A 13,239-nucleotide genomic window follows, 5' to 3' on the forward strand; every position below is an offset into this window, starting at 1 on the left:
TCAATATACATATTATTATTATTACATATAAAATATAACTATGTAATGTAACTAACACACAGTTTGATTTCTAAAGTCATTAATTACAAGTGATGTCATTTGCACTAGATTGCCTTACCCAATTCGTATTGCTACTAATGTGTGCATCATTTATGAAATGGCTCACATAATTTTTATAAATATAAAAGTATTACAATACTTAACATTTATTGTAAAATTATATATTGCAAATACTGATAGTAATCATCACCAAAAAAAATTTCATCACAGGTTGAAGTTATAGGAAACTCACCTTTAGTATGCAGTACCAGTACGTGTACGTTACGGGAACCACTGTTGTCAAATGTTTTGTAAACCTGAAAATGAAATGACATTGATTAAAAATAAACAATACTGCAGTAGCGCTGGCATCAATGTAAATTTAGAAAGAAATATCACTATAATTATGTAATTTGTATACGATACAAAAAAAAGAGAAATGATCTATAAGGAACGGTACTGCATACTAAAGGTGGATTTCACTATAGGAAAAAACAACAAAAACAAGAAATTTTAATATATACTCCTCTTTCAGGTTTTTAATTTGGCAAAATCTTCTATTTTTATTATACTGTCAACCATTTAATTTGTTCACAAGTGTACACCCATAACAAATGATAAAAAAAATACCTTAGGCATGGCCATGGAAGGGAAAAATAGAAAATATCGCATTTCTGGAATTTATTTGGACAACAATCAAATCGGTCTTAACCAGCTGTCACCTAATGACATTTCTAATGTATGATCCATAAATATTTCAGATTTTGGCTGGCTGCGGAATAAAATTTCATGTCTTATCTACTGCAGTTGCCTCGCAGTTAGGAGACCCGGGTTCGCTTCCCGGGTCCTCCCTGCGTGGAGTTTGCATGTTCTCCCCGTGTCTGCGTGGGTTTCCTCCGGGTACTCCGGTTTCTTCCCACAGTCCAAAGACATGCAGGTTAGGTGCATTGGCGATTCTAAATTGTCCCTAGTGTGTGCTTGGTGTGTGGGTGTATGTGCCCTGCAGTGGGCTGGCGCCCTGCCTGAGGTTTGTTTCCTGCCTTGTGCCCTGTGTTGGCTGGGATTGGCTCCAGCAGACCCCCGTGACCCTGTAGTTAGGATATAGCGAGTTGGATAATGGATGGATGAATATCTACTGTAGTACTACATGTTTTGCTATTATATTGACATTTATTTTGCTGTCACATTAACACCTGATTAATGCTTATAAATTCCTGATTACATCTGTCATTTATAATTTTGACGTTAGAAGTTTTGATGACATATAAAATCCAAGTTAAGACATGAACCCTAAATCTGAAATTTTTTGGAATTATACGATAATTTGTGAATTTCCCCCTGGGATTAATAAAGTATCTATCTATCTATCTAATTTCAAATAAACAAACGTGATTTTTAATGACCATGCTTGAGGTATTTTTTTTATGAATCAGTCCTTATTTTTCAGCTACCTATATATTTGTACATTTGCAGAATGCCATACTGATAACATAACTTACATGCATATTAGTATCTATGGTTTCAAACACGCTATAAAAGTTATACTTACTACTTTTGACTAGAAGAGTAATTAATTCAAACCCATCTGACATTGTAACAGACTATCACAAATTACCTGACCACTTTCATTTTGAAATGTCACTACCGTCATGTTCATTTGCACAATTGTTGACTGAAATGGCTGATTGCAAAATTGATTAAGGATGCGTTCAGAAACAATCCTAGCAAATCTGCGCTGACTGCGTTCAGTTTAACATTAATTATGTTTTATTTTAAAGCCCGCAGAATAAGTCCAAATCAACACCTGGGTTACTCGGATAATATTTGGACTTTTTTTTTTCCCCCCTTTGTATTTATTATTGCTTTATCTGAAGATTTATTTTAATTTTCATGTGTTGCTGGGGCCCCCTGAACGCTGGGGCCCGTGTGATGTCACACTCTACTCAAATGGTAGTTATTCCCCTGAACTGGGTCAGTTTTAAGATGCTGTTTACAACATTCTACTTTAATGACAAAAATAAACTACGAGGTCAAAGTCAAAATTTCTACTTTAATGACAAAATTGGCCTTTTTTTCATCTCACTGTGTCCCTATTTTTTTTTTCTCTGTGGCTCAAATACGTTTCCATACATTCTGATGCTGTTGTGATGGTGAAAAAAAAGGCACAGATTATGGTTGAAAAGAAAAGCTCAACGAATACATTTGTATATCAGCATTTAAGATTGATGATTTGCTTCACCATATTGACCCATTAATCAAACATCGAAGCACGCACATTGATCCTGTAGGACCTGGAAAGCGGCTTGCCGTCACAAGTTCGATAGTAAACAAAGACTCTAACATCAAGCAGTAGTATTTTAGCATAATGCAACAATTTGGAATGCGATAGGAAAAGTACAAGACTCAACTGTCACTGACTTACTGCACTGAGAGAACATCTACTACAGTAATCCCTCCTCCATCGCGGGGGTTGCGTTCCAGAGCCACCTGCGAAATAAGAAAATCTGCGAAGTAGAAACCATATGTTTATATGGTTATTTTTATATTGTCATGCTTGGGTCACAGATTTGCGCAGAAACACAGGAGGTTGTAGAGAGACAGGAACGTTATTCAAACACTGCAAACAAGCATTTGTCTCTTTTTCAAAAGTTTAAACTGTGCTCCATGACAAGACAGCGATGACAGTTCTGTCTCACAATTAAAAGAATGCAAACATATCTTCCTCTTCAAAGGAGTGCGCGTCAGGAGCACAGAATGTCACATATAGAGAAAAGCAAACAGATCAATAGGGCTGTTTGGCTTTTAAGTATGTGAAGCACCGCGGCACAAAGCTGTTGAAGGCGGCAGCTCACACCCCCTCCGTCAGGAGCAGGGGGAGAGAGAGAGAGAGACAGAGTTTGTTTTTCAATCAAAAATCAATACGTGCCCTTCGAGCTTTTAAGTATGCGAAGCACCGTGCAGCATGTCGTTTCAGGAAGCAGCTGAACAAAAGATAGCAACGTGAAGATAATCTTTCAGCATTTTTAGACGAGCGTCCGTATCGTCTAGGTGTGCGAACAGCCCCCCCTGCTCACACCCCCTACGTCAGGATCACAGATAGTCAGCGCAAGAGAGAGAGAAAAGTAAGTTGGGTAGCTTCTCAGCCATCTGCCAATAGCGTCCCTTGTATGAAATCAACTGGGCAAACCAACTGAGGAAGCATGTACCAGAAATTAAAAGACCCATTGTCCGCAGAAATCCGCGAACCAGCAAAAAATCCGCGATATATATTTAAATATGCTTACATATAAAATCCGCGATGGAGTGAAGCCGCAAAAGGCGAAGCACGATATAGTGAGGGATCACTGTATACATTAGATGAATAACACTTTTCCAGACATTTAATGAGAAAAGCCATACAGCAATTGTGCTGTGACATGAGATAAATCTCCAGGGAGGTCTGGAGGGAAGGCACCAGAAGTAAGAAAAAGAAAGAAGAGGAGATGGAAGGAATTTCCCCAGCCCCCTATACTTGAGAGCATAGTGAGACTTAATGAATTCCAAGGATGATGTGTATGGAGGGACTGGTGGGAACCACAGATATAAGCAAATTAATGAAGAACAGGGCAGGAAACTGGACCACACAAGGCCCGCAGCAGATTTTTTATCATTGTTTTTTCTCAGATGACTAACACTATTAAGAGGGGATGCAATGGCTCAAAATATTGAAAACATCTCTGATGTTAATTACCCCAGCGATATACAAATACATGGAGAGCAGTGAAGGTATGCCAGGGAACAGAACAGGAGTTCCTCAAGTTGATGGGTGGTACCCATTTGTAATGCTCAGGCGAGATCTTTTTGGGAAGCAAGTCAGAGAGATTTAATGCATTTTTTAAAATATACTTGTTTTATTTGGCAGCAAAAGAAAAGATCTCACAGATTAAAAACAAACAGGAAAAGGAGTTTTTCAAAAACAACACAAAAAAAGAAAAACAATTGAAAAGAGCCTTAACTGTGAACAAACAAAAAGCACAAGGCAAAACTACCACAATGCATTGGTTTATAACATGACCACCATGATGTCACACAAAATATCACAAGATGTTATTTTCCACTTTGTGTTTTGAGATCAATACAGAAATTACAAAATTTAGTTTGGAAATGGTTAATAAAAATCTTACTAAGCAGTTATAGGGGGGATTAGGTAGCGATTTTTTAAACAATATTTTCTGGTTGTTTAATCCATTGTTTATTTATTAGAGGGTCTTACATTGAAGTAGTTGTAGCCTTTCATCATTCTTTGTTATTTGCTCAGGTGTCTGCAGTACTTGTTTTTAAATTTTCATTATTAGACTAAAATCCATCCATCCATCCATCGTCTCCCGCTTATCCGAAGGTCGGGTCGCGGGGGCAGCAGCTTGAGCAGAGATGCCCAGACTTCCCTCTTCCCGGCCACTTCTTCTAGCTCTTCCGGGAGAATCCCAAGGCGTTCCCAGGCCAGAAGAGAGACATAGTCCATCCAGAGTGTCCTGGGTCTTCCCCGGGGCCTCTTCCCGGAACACCTCACCAGGGAGGCGTCCAGGAGGCATCCTGATCAGATGCCCGAGCCACCTCATCTGACTCCTCTCGATGCGGAGGAGCAGTGGCTCTACTCTGAGCCCCTCCCTAATGACTGAGCTTCTCACCCTATCTTTAAGGGAGAGCCCAGACACCCTGCGGAGGAAACTCATTTCAGCCGCTTGTATTCGCAATCTTGTTCTTTCGGTCACTACCCATAGCTCATGACCATAGGTGAGGGTAGGAACATAGATCGACTGGTAAATTGAGAGCTTCGCCTTGCGGCTCAGCTCCTTTTTCACCACAACAGACCAATGCAAAAATGAATGGAGCAATTGTTTAGGGTCTCCTGTGGTCAAAACCTGTTCTACTAACACTACGCTCTTTTCAGTTTTAACATTATGAGTCTCCTGCCTTCCCCTATATCACTTCCAGTTTAATTACTTAAAACCGCCATCTTTTCAAACCTTCGTCAGTTCATGTCTGGACTCCAAATCAATCACTTCTTTGGAACACCTAACCCATTGCAGCCAAGAATAAAACACGGGTGGCTGCCCCAAACCTTTTTAAGTGTGTGGAGTCTGATCTTTTTACAAAGTCTTTTCCAACAAAAAGAAGTCTATGAAGCCCCCAACAGGTATGGAAGTGGATTTCTATCTAACAAGGCAGATGATGGCGAGGATGCCTACTAATGCTGGAGTCTCTCACACAGTACAAGAATACGGACCCCCTCATTTACTGCTGTCTACAGTAGCTGTTTTTAGTCCACATTTTTTGACTTGCACAATCCCAGTATTCAGGTTCACTTCTGAAAAGCACTCCTTTTTCTATACCAAGAATACACACTGGGAAGTTTCTAGCAAAATAGGTCTGTTTCATTGTTGATGGGTTCCTTTTTCAGCCCTCTCATTGTTCCTTATCCTTGACATTCAAATGGGCATAACAATAGCAGCCACAAATGGATAATATGTCATGAAGTAGGAGTTCCTATGCACAAAAGTTCCATAAACGGTTGTGAAAAGCCCCAGAAGTAGAAGGATCTGCCCCCCTTTACACTGAATCAAAAAAGGGAAATCAAAGAGTGTTTAATTTATAAAGATTTATTTTCAAAAATACTCAAACAAGAACTCTCCAAAGAACACACAGGCAATCCAGGGCATGAAAGCCCCCAAAAACACAAATCTGGAGCACAGAAATCAAAAACATCCAGAGAATCAACAAAATACAAAAATCCTAAGAGAACACATTACCACCACTTTGTGCATTCAGTGAACCAGAAGGGACTTACCAAAAGCAAAAATATTAACAGACAAAAGAATTAAAAAAAATGAACAAAACTAGACACTTAAAAAGGAATTTGAAGACAAACTAGGGGAATAACCTTGGCTGAACCAGAAAACAGGGAGTGGCCAATTTCAAACTAAGTTTCATTTCTAGCAAAGTGAGAGATTTCTAAGCTATTACACCATCTCAATAACATTTTATGACACAGATTGCTTCAGAGCTAAAAAATTAAATCAACATCTTGAAAGATACATTGTGTGTGTGTGTGTATATATTACTCATGTATGCAGTGTCAGGTAAGTAGTACTGATTGTGAAAATACTTTGGCAAATTTGACCAGTCAAATATTTTTTCTGGAAATTTGGTGTGCTTCCAGCTTAGGCAAACATTTTTCCCCAATATCTCATGATACCTTCATGAGGCCAAAATGAAATCACAGAACTGTAGAAGTCATGTGCAGGACTTTCCCACATGCCTACTGCATGATCATTGCTAATCTGCTTCACACAAATGTAATATACAGATGGGGTCATGACACTAGTCAGAGGTTCATCCGGCATGTGTTGCAGATACTTTCCTAGCCCTCAGAGACACAAAAAAGACCACTGCACCATTGCAATCAATTCAAGAAAGAACACATACACAAAAGACAAGCACCACATAAAATGAAAAGAAGCAGGAGGTGCTATATGAACTGAGGTAGACAAAAAAATGCCATCTAAAATAAGCAAGTTTAATGCACCCCCTCGCCGCACCAACTGGTTCATGCCCTGTGTCTCATACTATCATAATAGGCACTGATCCTTTACAGCTGTATGGAATGTGAATAATAAATGCAACAAACTAAAATTAAGCAGCCAAATTAGATAGTAAAAATATTACATGAATTATAAAAATAGGACAACGACAGAAGACATAACTTTCCTTCAATCTCAACGTCCTCTGATCCCTCTATGGGGTACAAAACTAAGATTTTCTTTAAAAAGGTTGATTATGAAAGACCAATAAGCTTTACATGTAGGTTGTGTAGGTTAGCAGTTTGTGGATGATGAAGACATCCAACCAGATCAACCTCAAACATGTGGGAGATCAAAATGGAATACAAGAAAGGTTTTCAGGGGAAGAGACCATTCAGAGCAAACATACAGTAGCTTGTCACATCTTATCCTAATTAAATTTCCAAAAAAATCTCAATTTTAAAATCTCAGGGTCTCAAAATGATACTTTCAACTACACCCTATAGTAACTCCCTTCTAGCCTGAACTTGATTGAGCATATTTGAAAATAGATAATTACATTATGTAACGGGCAATCAGGAAAGCACTGAGAGTTTCATGATGGAACACATCCTGACTGTCTGGCTGAGTCCCAGATCCTTGGCTGAGGAAGCTCTTCAAAACAGCTGTAATAATATAGGCCACTAGTTAGCAGCAACACTCTCCTGAAGGAATCCAAGCTCCCACATGGGTTCCTGGGACTTGTACTTTTATGTTGTCTCTACCCTTTCTACACCCACTGCCCAGATTGCACCGTGCATATGCAGAAGTTTCACTAATGTGTACTCTACAGTTCTGTACATTCATGAAGCAAATTGGCCATGGGACAAAGATTAGTTAGCAACACGCATTGGATGTGCTCCTGAAATGACAGATGAGTTTGAAGTCAGTAGAGGAGTAAAGCTAGGGGTTCACTTGCATTTGTTATTGCATCACACTCAGTGCTGCCAAGAAAAGACTTCAGCTCTCATGCGACCACATATTGCAATAAGCAGTTTACTAGAATAAGTAAATGGCTTACTATTTATTAAAGACATACAGTGCCTTTCGCATATTGATCTGGCCGATTGGCTACACAGAGGTTACTGAGCTGGGAAAGATGTGCAGTAGGTTAGGGTGACAAAGGATAAAGATGGAAACATTTACATTTACATCATTTAGCAGATGCTCTTATCCAGAGCGACTTACAACAGTGCTTAGTAGTCTACGACTGTTCTTCGGTCTTTAAGGCTAGGATTAAATCTACTGTCATTAAACAAGTTACCGCTGACCAAGTTGTATACAAAACCCTGCTAGAAGAAAATAGTAAGTTAGTACAAAAATTTTTTTTTTTTTTTTTTTGAAAAAAAAGGGTAGAAAAAAAAAGTATGGGGACTTTAGTCCAAGTGCTGTTGAAAGAAGTGTCTCTTCAGGCGACGTTTGAAGACAGTGAGGGTCTCCGCTGTTCGTACAGCAAGAGGAAGTTCGTTCCACCACTGAGGAGCCAACACTGCAAAGAGTCTTGATGCATGTCGTCCTCTTCTTTTAAGTAAGGAAACACACTCACAAGTGAGGAGGATGTGTTGAGCAGATGGAAAGAGTATTTTGAGAGGCTGATGAATGAAGATGAGAGGGAGAGAAGGTTGGATGATGTGGAGTTAGTGAGTTAGGAAGTGCAATGGATTAGCAAGGAGGAAGCAAAGACAGCTATGAAGAGGATGAAGAATGGAAAAGCTATTGGTCCAGATGATATACCTGCGGAAGCTTGGAGGTGTTTAGGAGAGATGACAGTGGAGTTAACTACATTGTTTAATGGAATCTTGGAAAGTGAGAGGATGCCTGAGGAGTGGAGAAGAAGTGTACTGGTGCCGATTTTTAAGAATAAGGGGGATGTGCAGGACTGTAGTAACTACAGGGGGATAAAATTGATGAGCCACAGCATGAAGTTATGGGAAAGAGTAGTGAAAGCTAGGTTACAAGTTAGGTGATGATTAGTGAGCAGAAGTATGGTTTCATGCCAGGAAAGAGCACCACAGATGTAATGTTTGATCTGAGGGCGTTGATGGAGAAGTATAGAAAAGCCCAGAAGTTGAATTGCGTCTTTGAGGACCTGGAGAAAGCATATGACAGGGTGCCTTAAGAGAAGTTGTGGTATTGTATGAGGAAGTCGGGAGTGGCAGAGAAGTATGTAAGAGTTGTACAGGATATGTACGAGGGAAGTGTGACCGTGGTGAGGTCTGTGGTAGGAGTGACGGATGCATTCAAGGTGCAGGTGGGATTACATTAGGGATCGGCTCTGAGCCCATTCTTATTTGCAACGGTGATGGACAGGTTGACAGACAACATTAGACAAGAGTCCCCTTGGACTATGATGCTTGCTGATGACATTGTGATTTGTAGCAAGAGTAGGTAGGTGGTCAAGGAGACCCTGGAGAGTTGGAGATATGCTCTAGAGAGGAGAGGAATGAATGTCAGTAAGAACAAGACAGAATACATGTGTTTGAATGAGAGGGAGGTCAGTGGAATGGTGAGGATGAGGGGAGTAGAGTTGGCGAAGGTGGATGAGTTTAAATATTTGGGATCAACAGTACAAAGTAAATGGAATTGTGGATGAGAAGTGAAGAAGAGAGTGCAGGCAGGGTGGACTGGATGAAGAGTGTCAGGAGTGATTTGTGACAAACCGGTATCAGCAAGAGTGAAAGGGAAGGTCTACAGGACGGTAGTGAGACCAACTATGTTATACGTTAGGGATAGTGGCACTGACCAGAAAGCTGGAGACAGAGCTGGAGGCGGCAGAGTTAAAGATGCTAAGATTTGCATTGGGTTTGATGAGGACGGACAGGATTAGAAATGCGTACATTAAAGGGTCATCTCAGGTGGGACGGTTGGGAGACAAAGTCAGAGAGGTGAGATTGAGTTGGTTTGGACATGTGCAGAGAAGAGATGCTGAGTATATTGGGAGAAGGATGCCAAGGATAGAGCTGCCTGGGAAGAGGAAAAGAGGAAAGCCTAAGAGAAGGTTTATGGATGTGGTGAGCGAGGACATGCAGGTGATGGGTGTAACAGAGCAAGATGCAGAGGAGAAAAAGATATGGAAGAAGATGATCTGCTGTGGTAACTCCTAACAGGAGCAGCGGAAAGAAGAAGAAGAAGAAGAAGTGCCTTTGAAAGAATTGCAAAGTTCAGTCAATGTGCTGTTTAATGAACAAAATAAAGTTATAAAAGTGAAGATTAAAGTATCAACTGAAGATGGCCTTTTCCTTTGGAGGACAGTTCCAAATACAAGATGCTGTAGAAAAAAAAAATCATGGACCCTTGGTGAACTGAATGACTGAGAATTTCTTTTACATAGCATAGAGATGAAGTGTTAAGGGACTGGAACCACATGTCGTCTCTGACCTATGTCTGAATTATCACTGACTCATTTTATCTCAAGAGAAAGACAAAGTTAGTCATTATCATAACTTGCAAGTAAATGGAAATACCAATCATTTTGCAAAAATCATTTTGCAAAAATGACTCGTATGACAGAGATGAGTTATAGATTATATGCCCATTTTCAAAACTTAAAGATTGAAACAAAAATTAAGTTTTTTTAACAATCTTGCAAGCATTGCTTCTTTCTGTCTCCCTTCCTTAGACTGAACTGACAAATATTTTGTTAAAAAAACTTTGCTTCTTCGCCAAGCATGTATTTCAACAGGGTTCTTAAAACGAAAGAATTGGCGTTTGTTTGGCAGAGATGGCAAGAAATATAGCTCTAAATTATGACAAAGGAAAACAGAAGTGTTTTGACGAATAAAAATATATAGAAATTTACAGAAACTGGAATATTATTGAAATACATACGTACAATTGTTTTTAGTGTTGGGCTCCGTGGGGGAAGTTTCACAGCCATCCGTTTAGTACAAAAGTACCAAATATTCCATTTCCTTTTGTTAATACTAAAAAAAAAATCGGGAGTGGTCTCCCTCGACTTTCTAGTATACTCAGATATGGGGATGGATATTTGTAGATTAAATCGACATTGATTACATTTTTATATTATGTAGGCCTACATTAAAGAACCATCAACAACAAATCAATTTAATAATTTATTGAACAATTATTTAAAAAGAAAAGTTTAATAAATCAGACTCTGTAGCTGCATGAATAATACTAAAAAACAAATCGAGTATGTGTTCAGGTACCACTTGCGGTTAGCGGAAATAGCCCAAAAGTTGATAGAAATCTACGTTTTGTACCCGATACATGTATGCAAAATTTGGTTGACCCAAGTGAAAGCATACTCAGGTTATCGTGTTTATATATACACATACATACATAATTCCAAAAATTGTATTTTCGGACTTCAGGAGGTCTAAAACGTCGACATTCGTCAAAATCTCGAAATGGAATTTTGGACGACTATAATACTTCCCCTATACAGTACTTAATAATAATAATTCTTTGCATTTATATAGCGCCTTTCTCACTACTCAAAGCGCTTAGCAATTGCAGGTTAAGGGCCTTGCCCAAGGGCCCAACAGAGCAGAGTCCCTTTTGACATTTTTACGGGATTCGAATTGGCAACCTTCTGTCCTGCCAGTGCAGATCCCTAGCCTCAGGGCCACCACTCCGCCTCTTCTTCATTGTACGAGAAATTAAAAACAGGCCATTTCGGATAAATCATGTGACTTGTTTTTAGTGTTGTGTGAATCCCTGCTGCCATCTACATTTTAAAACAAGAAGCGCATAGCGCAACTTGTGCGGCCATTCATTCATTTTCCGAACTTACTTTTTTCAATAAAATGGCCAAAAGCAGCAACGGGCTCAGGATAGCCATTAAAGTCAATCGATGACACACTCACACAGATATTTCTAGCTTCACTGGGAAAACCTACAACAATAAAAATTCAAACTCCACTCTGACAGAAGCAGCACCAAAAGTATAAAGCAGTGGTTCTCAAACTGTGGGGCGATGTGAAAAAAAGAAAACAAGAATCGAAAATATGAAAAAATACATCTATTGAAACCAAAACAAATTAACTTAAACTGCATTCTGGTACTAGAAAAGTAAATATAGAGTTAGATAAATGTCGATAAAAGTTAAGTAGGTATAATAAAATATGCAGCTATGATATCATTAATTAAAAAAAGAACAAATTGGTATTAGTGGGCTTGTTTCAAAAAAACGCTAGGGGGGCGCGACTAAAACTGTTACGAAAACTCGGGTCACAAATATTTAAAGGTTGAGAAACGGTGGTATAAACCAAGGCCTACTTACCACGGCGCCTCTATAAAAACACAATCGCTAACGAGCAACAAAACAATACGTAATAAGTGCTTACACAAGCAATGACATTATGGAAATATAAATCAGTATAATGCTGTTGATGTTTATTTAAAATTACTTTATATTGATTCGGTCATATTTGTCTTAATAGTGACATATCTATTGGTTGGCCTTGGTATACCTATATTCATTGTATTCGAATGCCATAATATGCTTGACTTATACATGTTAATCTACAGGACAACACATACTTCTAAATACTGAAAACGTCTCTCACAAGTTTCTGTCAGTATTCCCAAATGAAAAATACTAACATAATTTATAAATGTAGTTACAAGTCTTACCTGGTGCATCTCTTTGACTCTGCAGTTTGTTGTGCAAACCCTTCTACACGTGGTGCATTGCTCATCCCGGTTTCAGGTGCCTCGCGTATTTCCAAGGATTTCCTTATTATTCCTCACTACTGTCCTATAATATGCCAAAACATGTATGTAATTAGCAATCAGTAAAATATTTTATCTCATTTTCATTATAAGAGAAAATACTTCCAAACGTCCCAACCTCTGCAGCGCCATTGCTAAATGAAAACAACACAGCTGATCTCAGCTGGAGAGTCTTCGAAGTGGGCGTGTTCCCGAAGGTTTGCTTGACTGTGTCACTAAAGGCACGATGAAATCGACTTCGACGATTCATTGCTGCCATCTACAGGACCAGGACTAATATCGGCTTATTCCATGTACAGTATTTCACTTTGATTCTCTGACCGTTATTTCGAGTTTCTTGCTTTATTTATAACAACAACAACAACAACATTTATTTATATAGCACATTTTCATACAAATGATATACAGTAGCTCAAAGTGCTTTACAGGATGAAAAAAGACAAAATAAATAAAATAGAATTGGGGAACACTAATTAACATAGAGTAAAAAGTATAATCCAATGGCCTGGGAGGACAGAAAAAAAAACAAACTCCATACAGATGGAGAAAACAAAAATAAAATCTGCAGGGGTTCCAGGCCACGAGACCACTCAGCCCCCTCTAGGCATTCTACGTAACATAAATGACCTCAATCAGTTCTCATGGTTTTCAGGATTCACATGGAAGAACTTGATGTTGATGACAGTCATGTGGACTTCTGGTCTTTAATCCATCAATGTAGGGACATCACGGTGCTTTGAACAGGTGGTTGTGGCACAGATCACCACCACAGAAAACCGGAAAAAGAACAGCAGAGAAAGTAGGGGTTAGTATGGATTATGGAGCCACCAGGAATGATATTGATAATTAAATGCACATACAGAGTACTGTATCAGGATTAAACTAAAATGAAGCTATGAGAAAA

At 39.0% G+C, this 13,239-nt stretch overlaps 1 long non-coding RNA gene across 1 annotated transcript in view; it reads right to left on the bottom strand.

Moving 5' to 3' along the window:
* LOC114644803 (uncharacterized) overlaps window positions 1-12,506 on the bottom strand; it is a 34,727-nt gene extending 22,221 nt beyond the window's left edge. Inside the window, exons 1-2 of the long non-coding RNA XR_003715043.2 lie at window positions 12,237-12,506; window positions 293-356 (exon numbers count right to left, since the gene is read on the bottom strand). This is a non-coding gene — a long non-coding RNA (uncharacterized LOC114644803). The remainder of the gene's footprint in view (window positions 1-292; window positions 357-12,236) is intronic.
* Between the last annotated feature and the right edge of the window lie 733 nt (window positions 12,507-13,239).

Source organism: Erpetoichthys calabaricus, chromosome 12, assembly GCF_900747795.2.
Source record: "Erpetoichthys calabaricus chromosome 12, fErpCal1.3, whole genome shotgun sequence".
Lineage (NCBI taxonomy): Eukaryota > Metazoa > Chordata > Cladistia > Polypteriformes > Polypteridae > Erpetoichthys > Erpetoichthys calabaricus.